Source organism: Gorilla gorilla, chromosome 5 (assembly GCF_029281585.2).
Source record: "Gorilla gorilla gorilla isolate KB3781 chromosome 5, NHGRI_mGorGor1-v2.1_pri, whole genome shotgun sequence".
Classification (NCBI taxonomy): Eukaryota; Metazoa; Chordata; class Mammalia; order Primates; family Hominidae; genus Gorilla; species Gorilla gorilla.
The window spans coordinates 181,987,709-182,010,536 of NC_073229.2; the positions used below are offsets into that span (position 1 = coordinate 181,987,709).

The 22,828-nt window shown below is 46.4% G+C and overlaps 1 protein-coding gene across 1 annotated transcript in view; it reads left to right on the top strand.

The window, feature by feature from the left end:
• Positions 1 to 22,828, top strand: part of SNX9 (sorting nexin 9) — a 228,538-nt gene that overhangs the window by 33,329 nt on the left and 172,381 nt on the right. Inside the window, exon 2 of the mRNA XM_063707984.1 lies at positions 15,954 to 16,105. The gene's annotated coding sequence lies outside the window, so the exon portion shown is untranslated. The remainder of the gene's footprint in view (positions 1 to 15,953; positions 16,106 to 22,828) is intronic.

Consider the following 22,828-nt stretch of genomic DNA (forward strand, 5'->3'; position numbering starts at 1 on the left):
TTTTGTAAAACTGGATATCCACATGCAAATTGTATCCTTATCTTACACCATACACAAAAATCAATGCAAATAGATTAAAAACTTCAATGTAAAACCCAAAACTGTAAAACTCCTAGAAGAAAGATAGAGGAAAAGTTTTGTGACATGGTCTTGGCAATGATTTCATAGATATGGCAACAAACGCAAACACAGACAAATGAGAATACATCCAACTAGAAAGCTTCTGCACAGCAAAGGAAATAATCAACAGAGTGAAGAGACAACCTGTTGAATGGCAGAAAATGTTTGCAAACCATATATCTGATAAAGGATTAATATCCAAAATATATAAGAGACTTCTACAACTCAACAGAAAAAAAAAAAAACCCTAATAATGCAATTTACAAATAGGCAAAGGACTTGAATAGACATTTCTCCAAGGAAGACATGCAAATGGCCAACGGGCATATGGAAAGATGTTCAATGCCACTAATCATCAGGGAAATGCAAATCAAAACCACAATGAGCTAGCACTTCACACCTGTTATAATGACTGTTATTTTTTAAAAAATATAATAAGTGTTGGAGAGGATGTGAAGAAATTGGAAGGTTTGTATGCTGTTGGCAGGAATACAAAATGGTGCAGCCACTATGGAACATGGTATGGAGGTGTATTAGTCCATTTTCACACTGCTGATAAAGACGTACCCAAGACTGGGAAGAAAAAGAGGTTTCATTGGACTTACAGTACCACATGGCTGTGGAGGCTAAGAATCATGGTGGGAGGTGAAAGGCACTTCTTACATGGGGGTGGCAAGAGAAAATGAGGAAGATGCTAAAGTAGAAACCCCTGATAAACCCATCAGATCTCGTGAGACTTATTCACTACCATGAGAACAGTATGGGGAAAACCACCCCCATGTTTCAAATTATCTCCCACTGGGTCCCTCCCACAACACGTGGGAATTACAGGAGTATAGTTCAAGATGAGATTTGGGTGGGGACACAGAGCCAAACCATATCAGGAGGTTCTCAAAAAATTAAAACTAGAACTACTATATAATCTAGGAATTTAGTCTTTATCCAAAAAAATTAAAATCCGAATCTCAAATATTGTCATTCCCATGTTCATTGCAGCACCATTCACAATAGCCAAGATGTGGAAACAACCTAAATGTACAACAATGGGTAAAGAAAATGTGGTGTGTACATAAATGGAATACTATTCTGCCTTAGAAAAGAAGGAAATCCTGCAATGTGAGACAACATGGATGAGCCTTGGGAACATGATGCCAAGTGAAATAAGCCAGACACAGAAAGACAAATGCTGCATGATTCTACTTAAAGGAGGTATCTAAAATATTCAAATTCATAGGAACAAAGAGCAGAATGGTGGTTGCCAAAGTCTGCAGGGAGGGGAAGTGGGAAATTAATATTCAATTAATATAGTTTCAGTTATACTAGATGAATAAGTTCTAGAGGTCTCCTGTACAACACAGTGCCTGTAGTTAACACTGTATTGTGCACTTAAAAAATTAACGGAGCCGGGATCCCAGCACTTTGGGAGGCCAAGGCAGGTGGATCACTTGAGGTCAGGAGTTCGAGACCAGCCTGGCCAACACGGTGAAACCTCGTCTCTACTAAAAATACAAAAATTAGCTGGGCATGGTGTCACATGCCTGTAATCCCAGCTGCTCTGGAGGTTAAGGCAGGAGAATCGCTGGAACCCAGGAGGCGGAGGTTGCAGTGAGCCGAGATTGCACTACTGCACTCTAGTCTGGGTGACAGAGTGAGACTTTGTCTCAAAAAAAAAAAAAAATTAACAGGATTGAAGGGGTGGCCTGCCCCTCCACACCTGTGGTTGTTTCTCGTCGGGTGGGACGAGAGACTGAGAAAAGAAAGAGACACAGAGACAAAGTATAGAGAAAGAAAAGTTGGCCGAGGGGACTGGCACTCAGCATATGGAGGATCTGCGCCGGCACCAGTCTCTGAGTTCCCTCAGTATTTATTGATCATTATCTCTACCATCTCAGACAGGGGGATGTGGCAGGACAATAGGGTAATAGTGAGGAGAGGGTCAGCAGGAAAACGTGTGGACAAATGTCTCTGTGTCATAAACAAGGTTAAGAAAAAGGTGCTGGGCTTTGATGTGCACATACAAAAACATCTCGGTGCATTAAAGAGCAGTATTGCTGCCAGCATGTCTCACCTCCAGCCCTAAGATGTTTTTCTCCTATCTCAGTAGATGGAATATACAATCGGGTTTTACACCGAGACATTCCATTGCCCAGGGACGAACAGGAGCCAGATGCCTTCCTCTTATCTCAACTGCAAAGAGGCCTTCCTCTTCTACTAATCCTCCTCAGCACAGACCCTTTACGGGTGTCGGGCTGGGGGACGGTCACGTCTTTCCCTTCCCATGAGGCCATATTTCAGACTATCACATGGGGAGAAACCTTGGACAATACCTGGCTTTCCTAGGCAGAGGTCCCTGCGGCCTTCTGCAGTGTTTTGTGTCCCTGGGTACTTGAGATTAGGGAGTGGTGATGACTTTTAACAAGCATGCTGCCTTGAAGTATTTGTTTAACAAAGCACATCCTGCATAGCCCTAAATCCATTAAACCTTGAGTCGACACAGCCCATGTTTCTGCGAGCACAGGGTTGAGGGTAGGGTTACAGATTAACAGCATCTCAAGGCAGAAGAATTTTTCTTAGTACAGAACAAAATGGAGTCTCTTATGTCTACTTCTTTCTAGATAGACAAAGTAACAGTCTGATCTCTCTTTCTTTTCTCCACACAGGATAGATCTTATGTTAAGTGTTCTTGCCATAGTTTTCTTTTTAGTGGCAAAAAAAAAAAAAAAAAGAGGGAGTACAGCAGCTGTGAATAGAGATTATAGATAATTATGGATTCTTGTTTAGCATGCTTTCAGATTTAACTCATTATGGTCTAACCAAGGGGATTTAGTCTCATATAAAAAGAAGTTCACAGATAGAGCAGTTTCAGGGCTAATTCAGTAACTCAAAAAGGTGCTTCCATTTCTTCAAGGATCCAAGTTGTTTACATTTCTTCAGTCTACCAGACTCAATAGACTTATTTTGCCTCGGGCTGTTTCCTTTCATCATCACAAGGTGGTTGCCAAATCCCGAGATTAAAAACAGCCATGGTTAAGTCCAGAGAAGAACAAGGATCTGTGTCTTTTTTTTCCCTCTATTTTCAAAGGAAGAGAAAAAAATCTTTCCAGAAGCCTCCAGATTTCCCCCAATGTCTAATTGGCTAGAACAGGTCACATATTCCCTCCTAAGCCAGTCACTGGGACCACCATAATTGCCTGGGGTCATCAAGATTCTGCTTCTGTAACCGCCCAAGGGGTTCACCTTGCCCCGCTGCCTAGACAGAGCCAATTCGTCAAGACACGGGAATTGCAATAGAGAAAGAGTAATATACGCAGAGCCGGCTGTGTGGGAGACTGGAGTTTTATTATTACTCAAATCAGTCTCCCTGATCACTGGGGAGCAGAGTTTTTAAAGATAATTTGGTGGGTGGGGGAAAGCCAGTAAGCCAGGAGTACTGGTTGGTCAGAGATGAAATCATGGGGAGTCAAAGCTGTCTTGTGCTGAATCAGTTCCTAGGTGGGGGCCACAAGATCAGGTGAGCCAGTTTATTGATCGGGGTGGTGCCAGCTGATCCATCAAGTGCAGGGTCTGCAAAGTATCTCAAGCACTGATTTCTAGGAGCAGTTTAGGGAGGGTCAGAATCTTGTAGCCTCCAGCTGCACGACTCCTAAATCATAATTTCTAATCTTGTGGCTAATGTTAGTCCTACAAAGGCAATCTAGTCCCCAAGCAAGAAGGAGGTCTGCTTTCGCAAAGAGCTATTAGTGTCTTTGTTTAAACTATAAACTAAGTTTCTCTCAAAGTTAGTTCAGCTTACGCCCAGGAACGAACACAGACAGCTTGGAGGTGAGAAGCAAGATGCAGTCGGTTAAGTTAGATCTCTCTCACTGTCTCAGTCATAATTTTGCAAAGGCAATTCACTTCTAGGACAGAAAATGGGAAGCACAGATAGGATAGAAACCTGGACAAGAGGAGGATTCTACTGGAAGGAAGCAGTTGGGTGGCTGTTGGGTCCTTGACTAACAGTCTCTGCATTTTTTGGATGCTTCCTGTTTTGAGACATAAAAGTGCTTTGTTGAAAGTGGGTCTGTCTGACGTGCGTCACACATTGTATGAACTGAGCAACATGCATGTTGTGAGCGTGGACATCAGCACGTCCTAAGTCTGCTCTGTGCCTCTGAGTTTCGGAAGCAAAATTTCTGAGTGAGGGCTCTCCCTCTCACCTGTGCAGCTATCACAACCTCAAAGCATCCAAGACTATGGTCGGAATAGCAGTGCAGGTGTTACAGGAAAGGGGTCCTGATCCAGATCCCAAGAGAGGGTTCTTGGATCTTGTGCAAGAAAGAATTCAGGGTGAGTCCATAGAATAAAGTGAAAGCAAGTGTATTAAGAAAGTAAAGGAATAAAGAATGGCTACTCCATAGACAGAGCAGCCCCGAAGGCTGCTGGTTGCCCATTTTTATGGTTATTTCTTGATGATATGCTAAACAAGGGGTGAATCTCATGTCTCCCCTTATTAGACCATGCAGGGTAACTTCCTGACATTGCCATGGCACTTGTAAACTGTCATGGTGCAGGTGGGAGTGTAGCAGTGAGGATGACCAGAGGTCACTCTCGTGGCCATCTTGGTCTTGGTGAGATAGGGCCGGCTTCTTTACTGCAACCTGCTTTATCAGCAAGGTGTTTATGACCTGCATCTTGTGCTGACCTCTTATCTCATCTTGTGACTTAGAATGCCTTAACAGTCTGGGAATGCAGCCCAGTAGGTCTCCACCTCATTTTGCCCAGCTCTGTATTCAAGATGGAGTTGCTCTGGTTCGCATGCCTCTGACACGGGGAGAAATTCTCCCTCTCAGCCATCTCTTTCCTAGTGGCCTCTCTCAGCATCATATGTTAGTCACTCCTCCCTTCCTGGTAGGGAAGAGAATGCGTCCGGGTTAGAAAAACACCAGCTGAGAGTTTATAGACATTTCTCTTTGAACATGTGGAACAACAAAGACTACTGATAGACTGTTGGGCATAATTTTAGAATTTGCCTTATTTTCTCAAAGATTAAAGAAAGAAAAGGCCACTTTCCCACTATTCGATTTAACTCACTCGGATTATACGGTGACAATGTCACTCACTGATTTAAGCTTGAATGTGAGAGATTTAAAAGCAATGGCTTGAAAGGAGTTGTTTTGCATCTTAAAAGAAACCACGACTTCAGAGTGATTTTGATTTTCCATTCCTACAAAGGAAGAAACGAAGCTAAATGCTTTTAATCCTAAAAGTGCCCTTTCAGAATTTCTGGGATCACGGTTGCAAGGCAGAAGTGGAGAACTACCCATTGGATGCCTCTCCAGGAGTCACATCTGTCTCCTCAGACTTTGATCTTCTCAGACATTGCTGGAGAGGCAGGGACAGAAAGTTCAGGTGCTACAGAAAGACAGTGTGGGTCAGACCACACAGTGTTCCTTTGAAACCAGACTCCTTTTCAAGTGTGTCCTTTGAGGTGAGACATAACATCAGCTGACTAACAAGATGTTTGCCAGTAATCACATCTGATGACAGTAAATGTCAGTCTCCCAACACAATTTCTATTTTATTTCATTAATACCATCCTCAGTGGTTTGCTTGAAAGGGTTAAATTAGCTAGGCATGGTGGCTCATGCCTGTAATCCCTACACTTTGGGAGGCTGAGGTAAGCAGATCACTTGAGGTCAGGAGTTCAAGACCAGCCTGGGCAACATGGTGAAACCCTGTCTCTACAAAAAATACAAAAATTGGCTGGGTGTGGTGGCAAGTGCCTGTAGACCCAGGTACTTGGGGGGCTGAGGCAGGAGGATTGCTTGAACCCAGGAGGTGGAGGTTGCAGTGAGCCGAGATTGCTCCTCTGCACTCTGCACTCTAGCTGGGCAACAGAGTGAGACTGTCTAAAAAAAAAAAAAAAAAAGAGTTAAATTGGAAAATGTATGTCTTGGTACTCTGTAAATTGCAAAGCTCTACATAAGTATGATTCCCTGTCTTTATAAATTTGCAATCTGGTGTGCCATGTCTGGGGACAATAACTCCTTCATCGCTCCAGGCACAGAGTTCTGGATTGAGGTCCTGGCTTCTGCTTCTCCAAGATTATCCAAATTTCTTGCTCCTTGAAGGTGGACTTTGAGGACCAGCATCACTTGTGTACCCCATAGCTTCTAATGCAGCAAGCAGGGAATAGACACTCCAGCAAGCAAGTGAATAAGCAAAGAAAACCAGGCCCCCAAGACGCAGGCGGATCCCCAGGCGGATCCCCAGAGGCAAGAGAGTCAAATACGCGGGAAAGGATCTGATTCCGGCCAGCAGAGGGCAGGAGCGAGAGGAAGCCGGGCATCTCAGCAACAAAGCAGGCTGTGCCAACCTGCGGCCGAGGGCCAGATCGCAAGCCCCGGTGCAGAGAGGACGCCCGGAGAATCCAGCTAATTCTGACAGCCTTTCCCTTGGACTTTAGCTGTAATGTGTGTGTGTTCCATTATCTCACACATCACTGCACTGAATTCCACTTCAACTTCCACCCCCTCCCCCCACCAGGAGCTGGCAGTTAAGATATTTACCAAGATGGTGCTGCCTCTCTAGTAAAACTCAGGAGGATTAAAATAATAATAAACAAACCGAGGGAGGGAGTCCAGAAAAGTGGACTAGGAAGCACAACACAGAAGCAGCTTCAGCACTGGAAAATATTCAGTCGTAAGAATCACCATGCATTCCCTCAGTGCTTGGCAGCCACTTTCTCACTTGAGCCCCATACTCTTTGTATGAGGCGGCTACTTGTGGAGTGCCGTGTCTAAGTCACCCTGCATGGGAGAGGCAGCACCAGGATTCTAACTCAGGATCCTGGGGCCTTATCCACGGCACTCTGTTACCAGGGACACGCTCATTCACTCAACAAACCTTCACGGACTGCCCATCAGTTCTTGTGCCAGGTGTACAGAAGGGAAGAACACGGTCCTCTCCTCCAAGAGCTCATCCTCCAAAAGAGCGTGGATACTAATACACAGTCACAGTTCGGTATGACATGGCCATGACAGAGAAGAGTCACCCAACGCAAACTGGGAGGGCCAGTGAACATTTCCAGGAGGAAGTGACAGAAGTCGCCGTGCTGATGACCTCAGTGACACCATTCATTTTATCACTATGTACCAGAAAATTGTCATAATCTACAGTGACCACAGATGTGCACAGGGCACCCTCCACCTCTTTGCAATGCCCCTTGCACAGCCATACTGGGAAGCTTGCAGCTGAACCAAGCTTTGAAGGATGACTAGAAGGGGCAGGCAATCAAAGAAGGGAATAGGGGCTAGGGCTGGCGTCGGGTGGAGGGATTCTGGGCAAAGGGGTTGGCACCAGCATAGGGGGTAGGCCTGAGAAACGTCCCCACAGCTGGAGCGTAGGTCTCAGGAGGAATGGTAACAAGAAGACTAAGAAGCAGATGGGGAGGCCAGGAGTTCGAGCAGCTTGGGCAACATAGCAGGACCTCGTCTCCACAAAAAGAAATTAAAAATTAGCCGGCCGTGGTGGTGCATGCCTGTAGTCCCAGTTACTCAGGAGGCTGAGGCAGGAGGATCACTTGAGCCCAGGAGTTCAAAGTTACAGTGAGGTGTGATCTCACTGCTGCACTCCAGCCTCCAAGGTCTTCAGAGCAAGACCCTATCAAAAAAGAAAAGAAAAGAAGGAAGGAAGGAAGGAAAGAAGGAAAGAGAAAGAGAGAAAGAAAGAAGGAAGGAAAGAAAGAAAGAAAAAGAGAGAGAGAGGAAGGAAGGAAGGAAGGAAGGAAAAAGAAAAGAAAGAAAAAAGAAGCAGATGAGGCCAGGTCACCTAAAAGGCCTTTTCTACCATGCCAAGGAGCCTAGATGTTACATGGAATGCTATGAGGGTGTATGGGAGAATATTATACAGGGAAATGGCAATATCATAAATGTGATTTCAGAAATATCATTACTCTAGCAGCATGGAGAATGGATTCGAGAGCGGCACGTCTGGGGATAGGAGAGCAGTGAGGAGCTTCCCGATGATCCCAGAGTGAAATGACAGGGGCCTGGGGAAAAGACAGTCTTGATGGGGGCAGAGGAAGGGGAGGCTTCCGGAGTTGGGCAGGAAGAAGAACAGATCAAATCTACGAACTAAACAATGGTAAGTGGGAGAGGTCAGGGGTAAGGATGACTGAAGGCTCTGGCTGGGGTCACTGGGCACATGGTGACACCATGTCCCCTGGATAAGCCCCATGAGGGTGGGACTGTGGCTGAGTCACAGCTGTATGGTCAGCACATGTAGTGACTAGCAGGTAATGGGTGTCTGAGAAGTATTTATGGGGTGAACGCTAGCATGGATGCCTGCGTGAGCAAGACAGGTAGGGATGATGGAACCTGTTGAGTAGGAGACGCCTGAGAGATGGTCACAGGAAGCTGTGCAGCAGGAAGTTACACAGATGAGACCTGAGTTCAACAGGGAGACCTGAACTGAAGGCAGGGATCTGGGAAGCAGCGGCATTCACGTTCCCAGTGAGGACAGTGGAAGAAGACCTCAGGTCCTGAAAAACACCAACAGCTGAAGGGCCAGCAGAGGAACCTGTGCCCTCAGAGAAGGTTTAAAATCATGGCAAGGAACAATGATGGTGTTGAGCGTTTCAAAAGACAGGAGTCTCTGGGAGGCCAAGTAGAATAAGGAGTGAAATTTACCTATTGAATTTGGCAACCTGGACGTCAGAAGTCACACGGCCCTGGGTGGTAGGAATTCTGAGTCATGCAGGCTGCGGGCAGGGGACCATGACATCTAGCTGAAGCCATGCAAAGATGGGGCCTGAGAGCCAAACCAGGCTGTGACATGCTAGAGCTGGCCCTGATGGGCCCAGGAGCACTCATGGTTAAATTTTCAGGAAATTTGCAAGCTGGTTGTTAAACACAGCCATTATTAAAAATTAAATGGGTCAGGCGCAGTGGTTTATGCCTGTAATCCCAACACTTTGGGAGGCTGAGGCTGGTGGATCACTTGAGGTCAGGAGTTTGAGGTCAGCATGGCCAGTATGGTGAAACCCTGTCTCTAGTAAAAATACAAAAATTAGCTGGGCGTGGTGGCGGGCGCCTGTAGTCCCAGCTACTCAAGAGGCTGAGGTGTGAGCTTTGAGTCCAGGTGGTTGAGGCTGAAGCAAGCCATGATCATGCCACTGCACTCTAGCCTGGGCAACAGAGGGAGACCCTGTCTCAAAATAAATAAGAAAAATAAATAAAAATTTAATGATATAAACTTACAAATTGAATAGATTATACTAAAAACAAAAGTAATAAACACTTAAAGCTCATCACTTCCTAGTGATTTACACTTTACTATTACCTATGCCATCAAAGTTTGTTTTTTTTTGTTTGTTTGTTTGTTTTTTGTTTTTTTTTTAGATGGAGTCTTGCTGTGTTTCCCGGCTGGAGTACAGTGGTGTAAACTTGGCTCACTGCAACTTCCGCCTCCTAGGTTCAAGCAATTCCCCTGCCTCAGCCTCCCAAGTAGCTGGGACTACAGGCGTGCACCACCACACTGGCTAATTTTTTTTATCTTTTTTTTAGTAGAGATGGGGTTTCACCATGTTGGCCAGGATGGTCTCGATCTCCTGACCTTGTGATCTGCCCGCCTTGGCCTCCCAAAATGCTGGGATTACAGGCATTAGCCACCATGCCCGGGCCATCAAGGTTATTTACATCTGCATGTCTGAGTGGAGGAAGCATTATATAACCCTGTTCTGCTGCACATCTCTTTCCACCTCCGCGTTCAGTGACTTCTTACTGACAGCTGGAAATTGGCCATGGCGGCAGTATTTACACCACAGAAATTGGCAAATGTACATTTCAGGACTCTTCTTCCAGAGAGCCTGTTGTGCACATTTACTAGCACACCATTAAAACCAGGCCACAGGGTGTCACCATCCATATTTCTCCCCCAGAGAGTGTCCAAAGGTTCAAATCGCAAAGTAGGGAGCTCAAGTCTGAGCCAGAGTGGCCTCTATCTCAATCAGTCTGGTGAGGCTGGTATAGCAGAGCTGGGGTGACAGCCAAGCCTTTAGACAAGGACAGTTCTTAGCCTCAGGAGATGCCAGTGTCACAGCTTCAGATAGCTCTCTGTGCAGGTGCAGGTGCAGGACCAGACAGTGAGGGTACAGAGGATATGGGGACTGGGAGGAAGTAGTTTCCGGTTGCCTGGCCTGACATTCAGGGCTGGATTTGAGGCCCAAAAGAAATCTAGGATCAGGGCAGACGCCAGCTAGTGGCCTGATCACCTACACTGGCCTGGGTGGGGGACAGGGAGTTGCACGGACTGACTCCCTTCCTACTCCCTCATGGAGAAGGGTCTTCAACACCTTTGCAGGTCCTTCCCATTGCCTCAGGCCTGGCTGAGGCAAGCAGGTAGGGAGCGAGAGGGCAGGCTGGGGAAGGCAGTGTCTGGCAACACAGCCGGGGGAAAAGAGATTTATTTTACAACAACAACAAGAAGACTAATAAAAATAATTTTGAAAAAATCTGATGGATAACATGAATCACCCTCGTATGAATCACTAGTTACACTTGGTGGTGTACCAAGGAGAAGGAGAGAGCTGTGGGAGTCAGGGTGCATTGTCTGCAGAGAATTTAAAAATAGGAAGAAAAACACTGCAGTGGTCTGCTTTCTATTATCGCCATGTGTGGCGATTGTAAACAATGGCAGACGCATCCGCACACCACTGGTTACACCCCAGACATGCATTTTTGCCTATGTTCTAGGTAATCAGTTGATTGTATTAGAACAGCTGACACATTCTTCTTTAGTTCCTTTTTTGTGGCGTTAGTTTCATAGAATCACTTATTTTGGGGGAATTGGAGGCATGTCTTGTTTTTCCATTCAGACAACAACATGTATCAAGCGGTCTATGATGTGCTGTCTGTCAGTTGCACTTGGAGTTCAAGAGCATTCTTAAAGACGCAATTTGTGTTTTGGAAAAATGGGTAGAGAGCCTTGTTTTGTGTGTGCGGTCAAATAAGTCAGAAGTTGATTATGAGTCACCGCTCTCCTGCTAGTCTAGCATTGTACCCTGCACAGCAAAAAGGGGTTGTAAGCATTAAAAGGGGGCTTTTGAAAAAGCACAGGATATGGAAAGGCGGCCTAGAAGCAAGTTCTGGTGCGCGTGAACCGTGTGACCTTAGAAGCCGCATCCCACTGAGCTGTTCTGAGCCTCGGTTTCTCCATTGGTAGAATGGGGCTAATAGTACCTGACCAGCTGTTCCCAGGCTACCGCCAAGGGCCAGTGGAAGCAGGTGCAGGAAGGGATGATGCACACGTGAGCTCTTAAGACAGCTTCAGTTCCTCAGGATTCAAGAAGAGGGAAGGAGAGCCCAGGGCCGGCACATCTGGGGAGGTTCAATATAGATTTAGGTCTGGAATTTCCATTTTCACGGCAGATATGGTGTGCTGAGAAAAGTTCGAGGGCATCAGAATGAAAATTGGAACTTGAGAAACTGGGTAAACGTCGCAGCAGGAAGGGAGCCGGGCTGGAGCTCTCTGGAGTGGGGCACACCGCAGGGAGCACGGCCAGAAGATGGGAGAGGTCACAGGTGGGGCTGTACCTCTCACAAGCTCAGGGTGCCCTGTGGGGCCGGGAGGGGCAGAGCAGGTTTAGAAGCCACTCTGGGGGCAGTGCCCCCACCATCACCTGCCAACTGGCAGATCTGATTGTAGCCAGAAGCCTCTTCTCTTTTCATTGGGTTCGTTGCAGTTTTCAAGCGTGCAGTTCCTTCTATGAAGGAAGGTGGTAGAAAGCCTATGAATCTCACCAAAGCTTCCAAAGCAGATGGCCCTGTGGCCTGTTTCTGGTTCATTGCTGTAGGGGAGGAAAGATAATTTTTTCTTCGGCTCTCATAAATTCTTGGTTGGAATGTACCCCTGTAACAAAAGACAGGTTAACAGGAGAAAAACAAACAGAAGTTTAGTATCATGTATATTTAATATGCACATGGAACAAACAGAAGTTTAGTATCATGTGTATTTAATATGCATATGGAAGATACCAGGGAGAGATGCCTTTGAATTCCAGCTTAGTATCTTCAACAAAGAACAGCTAATATTTAGAGAAGTGACAAGGAAAAGGAAAAGGAAAAGGACTCTGAAGAGTGTCCCGGAGCCTGCTGTGGCTAGGGAGGATGCAGTGGGGATGGGGGGAAGTGTTTTTTAAAATATTTTAAAAATAAAAGCAGAAAAGGATTTCGAGTCTCTAGGGGGCAGCAACTTGGGGAGAAGCAAATAACTGGCAGAGGAAGGCTGCTCGGTGAGGCTTGCCCTTGTGGGTTCCTCCAGTACCATCTCCAGGCTGACAGGGTTTGAAATTGTCTTCCGTTGGTTAACCTTTGTTCTCCCTGGTGGAAGGGGGACAGGACACCTTTTGTCTTTGTGCCCCGCTTTAGGCAAATAGAGGGAGGGCAGAGAGCTCTCCTGCATCTGCTTTTTAATGGCCTTCAGCTCAACAATCCTTATGCATATTTGGGGGTTGCATAGTCTCCTCTTCCAAGCTACACAGATTACACATCTCAATATAAAACACAAACTTTTTCTTCATTACCTAGAAAGTGAGGGAAGTCACGCCCAGAGGGTGCTGATGTAGGCCTGGTGATGAGGGTATACGTGGCCACCGTCCCAGGTGGGCTCCACCTCTGCCCTCTGTGATGTGGAGTAGGGGCTGGGGCTCCTTGGGTACAAGGCAGGGAAAAGGGGAGGGCGGCGGGGTTGAGGAAGCTGCTCCGGGCTTCCAGGCCAGACCATCCCAGAATGAAAGGAGTTTTCCCCATGGATCTCTAGGCCTTCTCCATGGAATTTAGACAGCTGAAGGCAGACACAGGTCCCTGCAGGGAAGTACCTGCTCCCTCTTCTAACAAACGCAAAGCAAGCAGGGCAAGGCTCTGAAGGGAACAGCTGGAGCAGGCCCAACTCCAGGTGGCCCTGGGGTTCCGTGGTTGACCCAGAAGCAAGTCAGGCAGGGAGCCAGGAATGTGGTGACTCACACTAGCTATGTGGAGAGAGACCAGGGAGCGTCCCTTCCAGGTGGAACCCCTCCTCCTCCATGAGTCACCCGGCTCCATACACCTGCCTGATTCCAGCAGCCCAACCCACCTGTGCCAACTAGCAGCTTATGTTTCTCATGTGCTTGCCTGTCTGTCCTACTGACCATTCCTCAAAACACCAAGGGGAGGTAGTGTGAAATGTTATCCTGGAAAACCTTTGTGAGTTAGAAAACGTGGCCAAGTGCCCCCAGTTGATGACTGGCAAATCTAGAATCAGCCTCATGACGTTTCCAGTGTGTTACACAAACCATCCAGCCTTGCTGCTTCTCCAAATACTGTTGTCTATGAAGTATGCCAGACTCTCAGCAGAGAGGATTTCTACGGCAGTGGAAGAGAGCAAAGCAGGTGTCAAGGTTCATTAATCTCATCTTGGTCCCTTTCTGAAAACTGACACACTATATCCAGGTTGCTTTTTAAAGCTCTGTGTATGTATCATGCAAATGTATACTTGCTTTGTGTATGCATGTTTAGGACTATTTCTGATCCAGATGCTATGCTAAATTAAGCTAGTTTTAATGATGTTATTCTGGAGCTAAAATAGTCTTCCGTGGTATTTCCCATGGCTGTGCTCTGTCTAGTGTATTTCCAAGTCATTACCCGGCTCATGGTCATTGGCGTTCACATTGAAGTGGCCACAGATAGAGAATCACACAAGCTTCACACTGATTTCAGTCCATTAAGGCCTCTTCCTTGGTAAAACTGCGGGGGAAATATAAATTGAAGCAGCAGTAACCAGCAAATAGACCTTCTCGCAATCTACCCGAAGCTGGCTCTCTGCCCTCAACCATGTTCAAAAGCCTTTGCTATAAATGTACAGAGGAAGTAAACTTTAACCACACTGGGGCTTTAAAAAATGCCTCTGGTTTCTGTATGTGACTTTCGTAAATCAGTTTAATTACGTCACATTTCCACCTCAAATGTATGATAACGAGGTCCGAATTGCCCAGTAGAAGGCAGAAAGAAAAAAAATCCGGATGTTTTTGTCATATGGAACCTTCCTACACAGTCTGTTTTTCCCCTGGAGCTGACGATGAGTCACTTCTCAACACTGGTGGGGCCATCACGTGGCCGGCATGGAGCTCGCCTGGAGGAGCGAGGTTGAGGCAAGCTCTGTGCAGGAATGTGGCTGCAGTGATGTGGCCTGACACTTCCTTAGGGAGTCCAAATGTGACTAAGGCTCTTTCTCAGTACTATATGGAATGAATAACCACATGTGAGAAGATGTACAGCTCCTGCCTTGCAACACTGAGCTGGAAAATTTGCTGGTAGCACGTAACATCTCTTGCAAAGTATAATTACAGATACCTGTGCTCTGAGGGTTTGCACGGAAATAATTCACCTAAGATAGTAACAAAGGCTGAGTATAAACCTGTGATGTATTATTTTGGTACAAAAGTAACTGCGGTTTTTACCATTACTTTTAATGGCAAAGATTGCAATTACTTTTGTGCCAACCTAATAGATTATCTAAAAAGGAACAGGAAGAACGCCAAGAGTTAACAAGCCTATTAGGGTTAGAAAGAGACTCCTCTTGCTTTGACAATGGGCGTTACCCTCAGGGACACCGAGCCCTTCCACTCGGATCTGATCTCCTCCACAAAGAATTAGATGGGAGATATTTATGGGCAAGTATTTGGGCATGGATATTCCCACTCCCACCACATTGCACAGGTGCATGGAGGCACACAGCTATGACTGTGGGGGCTTCGGGTGTTCATTTTGAAATTTTTTTTTTTTTATTTGTTTGTTTGTTTTTTGAGACGGAGTCTCGCTCTGTCCCTCAGGCTGGAGTGCGGTGGCGCGATCTCGGCTCACTGCAAGCTCCGCCTCCCGGGTTCACACCATTCTCCTGCCTCAGCCTCCCAAGTAGCTGGGACTACAGGCGCCTGCCACCACCCCTGGCTAATTTTTTGTATTTTTAGTAGAGACGGGGTTTCACCGTGTTAGCCAGGATGGTCTCGATCTCCTGACCTCGTGATCCACCTGCCTCGGCCTCCCAAAGTGCTGGGATTACAGGCGTGAGCCACCGCGCCCCGCCTGAAATGTGTTTGTTTTGTTTTATCATTTGAGCGTAGTTTAGTAATTTTCCAGAGAGAGAGGACCTGGCATAGATTAAGCAGTGTCACCCTCAAGAGCCAAAATGTTCACATCTGCTAATGTTCCATCCTGACCCTCCTGCTGTAATATTTATTCACAGGGGAGCTTTGGAAACAAGTAGGGTATGAGTCAGGAAAGCCTATCTGTGCAGACTCCTTTGCAGCAAAAATCTTCTAAAAGGTCTTGGGTCCATGAGCATTGTTGTCTGGGAGCATGTTTCCCCACCAAATTATCCTTTAAAAAAAATCTTTTAAAAACAGCTCATTGTCATCAAGACAATATTTACAGCACACACATATTTTCCAGAAGATTTTAATAAATAGTTGGTGAACTATCTTGTCACTAACTTAGTCCCTGCTTAACTTTGTCTGGGTGTGAGTATGATGCTTCATTTTAACTTGTTTTGAATTCAGACACCTGGACACAACAATGGACACCTACTGAGTCCTCTGTCCACTCACAATGATTCCCAGCTCTCTGGTAACTCTGGTCCCCCATTTCAAAGGGATGAACTTGTCACAGGTCACCTGCCTCCTGTCTATAATAGTGTGGACCAGGATGGCGACCTTACCCAGGCTTAGCCACTCACTGGCGCTTCCCCTGGAATATAAAATGGAAGAAAGAAATCTTTCCTATTGCTGGACTCAAAATGTGTAACTTGGTGCTCCCCAGACCACGTTCCGTGCTCCCCACCTTGCACTGAGGCGCGTGGAAGTTGGCCTACAGCAACGAGAGACAGAGCCCTGAAAGCTTCTCAGACTTCAGTCCTGCCCTTCCACAAGCTCTGCGGAGGCCCGGTCCTGCTTCTACTGGACACTCCTCAGGTATTACATTTTTCTTGTTTGCTTAACTCTGGATGATTGTACCCCACAGAACCAAAAGATTCCTAACTACTATCTTGGAATCCCATCCTTCTGTGGGGCTCGGGATGCCAGCTGATTGGACAAGCCTTGTGGCTTCTCTCAGGCACTGACTCTGAGTTCTGTATGAGGGGCTTCTGGACACTTGGGTGTGAAATCTGGCCCATTGATTCTAAGGATGTGTAATCACTGAAACCTGTACCCCCAATAAATCTTTGTTTCCTCAACTGTAAAATGAGAGAAACTCTTTTGAAAATGTGAATATGATAAAGTGCAAAATGCTTGGACATTGGGGTTAGCCTTGGGATAAAGCCACGTTCAGGGTCTCAGTTTCCTCATTGGGTTGTTTTGAAAATTAGAAATATATATAGGTAAATGTACCCAGTATGTGACAAGTACTAAATGAAAGGTACTTTTATTGTTACTATTACTAATTACTCCTTCAACTGTTACTAGCGCTGCTTATCCTCCTCGTCCTAATGAATGTGAAAGCTCTTTGTCATCTATAAATGTCAGTTCCCCAATAAAGACATACTCAGAGGATCTGCCTTCAATATGAAGCTGCCTCTGACTGTCTCATCTTTCGTACTCAGCTGGAGGTATTTCACTTGCTGGCACTTTAACTCCCCTGCTCTGAGCGGTTGAGCTAGCCCAGGGGCCATACAGAAGTAGAAACAGACTTTCTTTTCTCTGTCTTTGAATAAGAAAAGATGAAGCAAAGCCATGATGGGAATGCTGTCAACGCTGGTGACAGTGAGGCCTGGACGCCTGTCCTCAGGCCACTTCACTGCTCCGAGTTTTGTCATCTGTAGAGCTGGGATGATGGCAGCACCTACCTCATGGGGTCATTAGAAAGACTGAGGGTAGTATGTGGAAAGTGGGGCCCGACACAAATTATTTTCATGGCGACCCTCTAGCAGCCTTGAAGTCTGTCCCTGCATTACCGCGAACCTTCCATGTGTTTTTCCTCAATCAGCAATTTTCCTACTAGGTCATCATTTTGGGAAAGAGATAAATCAAACCTCCTTCACTGAACATTTATTACTTTATTTGGGTTTTTTAGGAACTGAAATTTGCATTCAATGCAAGTTAAACGGAACAATTTTGACTGTTCAAATGTACCACAATCTCAGTTCATATAAAGATCCTGTTTTCTCTTTAATCACAAATCATTTTAAAACAAAAGTTAAAGGAATTTCATTCTAGAAAATTGCTTAAAAAGTGACATGTTGAAGATGAAAGTATGGCTTGGGTTCCCAATGTCAGGCCAGAATTGATTCCCAGAACTGCCCTGGTAAATGGTAATACTGTGAGGCCCTCGGGGGGTGCAATGGGGAGGTGCAGGGCATGTGACCTCAGAGTGGGGGCTCCTGGGGGGACAGCTGGGCCATGTCTGCTGCCTCACAGGCCATCAGGGAGTAGGGGGATCTACTCTTCCTGGTTTGTCCAGGACCATCCCAGTTTCAAAACAAGAGTCTCAGGCCCAGGTACTTCCTCAGTCCCAGGTGAACTGGGACAGTTGGCCACCCCAGTCTGACCTGTCTGATGTTCCTCTGACCCTTCGGTCTCACCATCCACGCTAACCCCCGCCTAACCTACTCCATAGACTTTTCTTAAATTTTGTTTTTCCTTCCTTTACCTACATGGCAGAAGACAAATATAACAGAAGGAAAGAAAGTGACTGGGGAGAGATAATTAAGTGGGGTTGGAAATGATTGTTTCTTACAGCCATGGCCTTGGAGTTGAAGGCCCGGCCCTCACTCTCCTCCCAGCTCAGGACCTCAGCAGCAGTCAACACCACCCTGGGGCTCAGCAGCACTCTGGGTTTAGCGTGATGGCTGTTTTGTCTTTTACTTTTACATAAATGTTTTTAAAAGCAGATGAACTGGCACCGTTGACACCATACTTCACTTCCTCTTCATACCCTTTCTTCTGTGGGGTGTAGAGCAGGTCAGGAAAGATGTTTCCCCTTTCCAGCCAGAGGAAATACATTTGCAATTAAAATGAACCCTAACAGCAAATTGCTCTTGCCTGGTACTTTTTTTAACGTAAAATTTCCTGGGGACAAGTTGTTTCTCATGACTATCAAAGTACCATACGCATATTGTTGCAAACCAGAAAAACAGAGAAGAAAATTTTGAAACGCACATGTCATCTCAGAAGTCACTTTTTAAAAACACAATTGGCTGGGCGCGGTGGCTCAAGCCTGTAATCCCAGCACTTTGGGAGACTGAAACAGGCGGATCACCTAAGGTCAAGAGTTTGAGACCAGCCTGGCCAACATGGGGAAACCCCGTCTCTACCAAAAATACAAAAATTAGCCTGGTGTGGTGGCAGGAGCCTGTAATCCCAGCTACTCGGGAGGCTGGAGCAGGAGAATCACTTGAACCCGGGAGGCAGAGGTTGCAGTGAGCTGAGATTGTACCACTGCACTCCAGCCTGGGTGACAGAGCAAGACTCCGTTCCATAAATAAATAAATAAATAAATAAATACACACTTAATAGCAACACAAGCAGTGGACACTTTGGTGAGCAGTACTTGTTCAGATGAGCCATGCTGTCTTTCAGCAGAGCCACCAGCTCCAGGGATGCTCCTCGGGCCTCCCATGCAGCAACAGCAGCAGCAACAGCAGGCACTGCATTTCCCTCATTGCTAAGTGACAGCAGTTCTCTCTGTGTGTGACACTGAATTCACCAGAGAGCCTGGCATCGATCCGACCAACAATCAACAAATTTTTGCAGAGTTCTACTCTGATGCAGGCGCAGGCACCCCCATCTTCGTGGACAGGAAATACACTGAGCTGTACCAGTAGGAAGAGCACGCTGGGGCGTGGGCAGCCAGGGGATTTCTCCTGGTCTGTGGAGGAAGGGAAAGCTCCTGGAGGACAGGGGATGTTGTGCTGAAGCCAAGACCTGAAGGCTGAGTAAGCGTCAGCCAGGGGAAGACAGAGAGGAAGGGCGATTCAGGCAGAGGGGGTCGCCTGTAAGGAGGCTCAGGGGCCAGGAGCATCCCTCCCGAGGGCAGCGTGGGAGAAAGCCACAGTAGACACACCAAGGCCGGAGAAGGCCTGGCTGGAGCTGAGGATGTCAGGGAAGGAAGGAAGGGACAGAAAGGGCCAGGTCTGGAGGCCCGTGTGGAGAGGCAGTGGAAGGGGAAGCACTGGGTGTGTTGTGAGGAGGGATCTAGGCCACACACCCAGCAGTGCTTGGAGATCGATGACAAATGCAGGTGAAAATGAGGGCCCAGATAACAGGTTGAAGAAGGAGAGCACCAGGGGTCTGAAAGCAGAACAGCAGCCCCCAGGGCGTGGCTGGCTTCACGGGCAGGTGAGCTGAGCCAGCGCATGGTTGGGCTCAGTGCTTGAGTAAATGTTGTCACCATCTTGAAATGCTTAGTAATATTTGAACAAGAGGCCGTGCAGTCTCATTTTGCACCAGGTCTGCAAATTATATAGCTGATCCTGCCCAGGGCTGAACATTTTCCACAGATCTATGCACAATTTCACACAGCTAATGGTACGTGGACTCCATCCAAGGCCTCCAGATTTTTTGTGGATCCCATCAGGCAGGACAGGAGTGTGAGGGAGGCTCACAGCGCCCAGCTCAGGGCCGATGGTGTCTGTGAGTGTGTCAGGGATGGTGTGTGGATAAAGTCCATCAGAGCAGTGCACGCATGGAAGACTTCCTGCTCACCAGCCATGGAGACAGGAGACTGAGGGCATTTCAATAACATGAGCTTTGAGTTGGCTGCCTGAGTAAAACAGGAATTTTCCTCCCAAGTTTCATTTACTCTAATAAGTCAAACTAAAGAAATTCCACAAGTTCAAGCCAACACCAAATGGGTAAGCTATTTGCCAGAAAATACTTTTTAAAAATGATTTATTGGCCGGGTGCGGTGGCTCACACTTGTAATCCCAGCACTTTGGGAGGCCGAGGCAGGCAGATCACGAGGTCAGGAGATCAAGACCACCCTGGCTAACATGGTGAAACCCCATCTCTACCAAAAAAAAAATACAAAAAATACAAAAAATTAGCCAGGCATGGTGGCGGGCACCTTTAGTCCCAGCTACTTGGGAGGCTGAGGCAGGAGAATGGCATGAACCTGGGAGGCAGAGCGTGCAGTGAGCCGAGATCCTGCCACCGTACTCCAGCCTGGGCGACAGAGCGAGACTCCTTCTCAAAAAAAAAAAAAAAAAAGATTTATTATTTTATTTGGCTAAGAATTTCATAGGATGCCTGAGTCTCATGCTAAACAAAATTTGCACTGAAAATAAAATTATTGTTATAAAGATTTAAAAGAAAATTTGTGAATATACCTATGCTTATATTTATTTCAAGGAGAAAAAAAGAGAGAAGGCTTTACCAAAACTTAAGATGTAACACAATAAGCTCATTATTCAGGCAACTGTCTATAAATTCACCAGGATTGCTATGCAAAATATGATAGGCCTGTAGGCTCTGAACCACATAGTTATTAGGTCACTATGAAATGAGAAAATAAATGACTAAGAATAACTTAGTCATTTATGACTGAGGTATGGATTTATGACTGAGGTATGGATCATTTATGACTGAGGTATGGATCATCGTCATGAATTTCTTTAGGTGTTTTATATTCATTTACAGCAGACAGTGTCTATAAAATACTAAAAATTATAAGAACAGGAAACTTGGCAAGCTCTTCCAGATATTTACAAAGCTAAATCTTCTGAAGCCTAGTAATACAGTTAATAGGAAGAGCTTTAAAGCCAAAGAGTTTTAGGTTCAAACATCAGCTCCCTCTTCAGCAAGTTGCTTCACCCACGGGAACCTCAGTTTCCCCACACACAAATGGATGTAATATCTACTTTACATTTATAATATATATGTCGTAATTATTCAATAACTTGTATTTTTAAAAATAGTGTAGCTGCTAACAGGCAGTTAAATGTTCAGAGATGGTAGGAACTGGTTTTGATTCTCAGAAGAGAAGAGGAATCGAGGTGGAAAGGATGGGGGAGAATGAGTCAATGAGATAGTGTCGCCCAAGATGCACGCAGGAGGAGCTGCCAGGGACATATCCAGAGTTGGGTGGCTGGTAGGCAATTTTTTTTTTTTTTTAGACGGAGTCTCACTCTGTCACCCAGGCTGGAGTACAGTGGCATCATCTCGGCTCACTGCAAACTCCGCCTCCCAGGCTCAAGCCATTCTCCTGCCTCACCCACTGGAGTAGCTGGGATTACAGGCGCCCACCACCATTCCCAGCTAATTTTTGTATTTTTAGTAGAGAGAGGTTTCACCATGTTGGCCAGGCTGGTCTCGAACTCCTGACCTCAAATGATCCGCCTGCTTTGGCCTCCCAAAGTTCTGGGATTACCGGCGTGAGGCACTGCACCTGGCCCGGCAGGCAAATTTTAAGAACCAGGATGCTGGCTGAAGGATGGGTTGGGGGGACTCAAAAGGGCAAAGAGGAAGAGTGGGGGTGCTGTCATGGTCATCTAGCTTGATTAGGGCTGGAACTAAGACGAGTGGAGGACAGAGAAAACATGAGAGCTATTTTAAAAATAGGATAAACAGCCTAGATGTGGAGTGTGAAGGAGAGGACAGGGAGGGGTCAAGGATTTCTGGGGTGAAGGAGGCAGTGGGACTCCCAGCAGGTAGGACTGTGTCCCCCAAAAGATATGTTCAAGTCCTAATGCCCAGTACCTGTGACCTTATTTGAAAATAGGGCCGGCCTTTGCAGATATCATCGAATTAAGATGAAGTCTTGCTGGAATAGACCCCAAGTGGGCCCTAGGTCCAATGATTGGCATCCCTAGAAGAAAAGAAAATGGGGGCCAAACACAGGGATGAAGGCCATGTGAAAAGGGAGGCAGAGAGTGGGGTGATGCATCCGCAGGCTAAGGACCAGCACAGCCCGCTGGCAGCGCCTGAAACAGACGAGGTGAGGACGGATCCTTCCCCAGAGCCTTCGGGGAGAGCATGGCCACAACGCCGCCTTGGTTTTGGACTTCCAGCCTTCAGAACTGGGGGAGAATACATTTCTGCTGTTTTAAAGCCACCTACTTTGTGGTAGTTTGTTATGGCAGCCCGGGAAACTAGTCCAGGGACCTTCCCTGAGATAGGAAAATACAGAAGTGTGAGGTTAAGAAAACTAGGTTAAGGCACATTGAGCCCAAGTAAGGAGCCTCAATATGGGAAATCTTTGGGTGGAAACACGTGGAGGCCACTAGAGCATGGAGCTTAGGAAATAATCTGGGCTGGAAATGGAGATCGTGGGGGAATAAGGAGTGAGCTGGAGCTGGACACGGATAAGGCCGCCCGGGGAGAATGGTGGGGAGAGACGAGAAGGCAGACAACGGGAGCTTCTCCCAACGGTTCTTGGTGTTACAAACTCGAAATCCACATCCGAGGGAAAGTGATGATGTCGTCACTAAGGCAATTCCAGCTGAGATACTGGTGAGCATATTTATCCTCTAAACACATTCAGCCTCCATTGTTTCATGTTTACTCTCCTAAGAGAAAACACCTACAATCCTTTCTCATGTCATGCTTCCCTTAATAGTATTTTTTTTTTGATTAAGTAAAAGTCAAGAAGAAAACAACACAAATTGATCAGGAAAGAATATTCATTCACCTCAAATACTGACTGGGTCCCTTCTTGACTGCAGCCAGGGTGCTAGGCCCCAGCTACACTGTGGACACAGT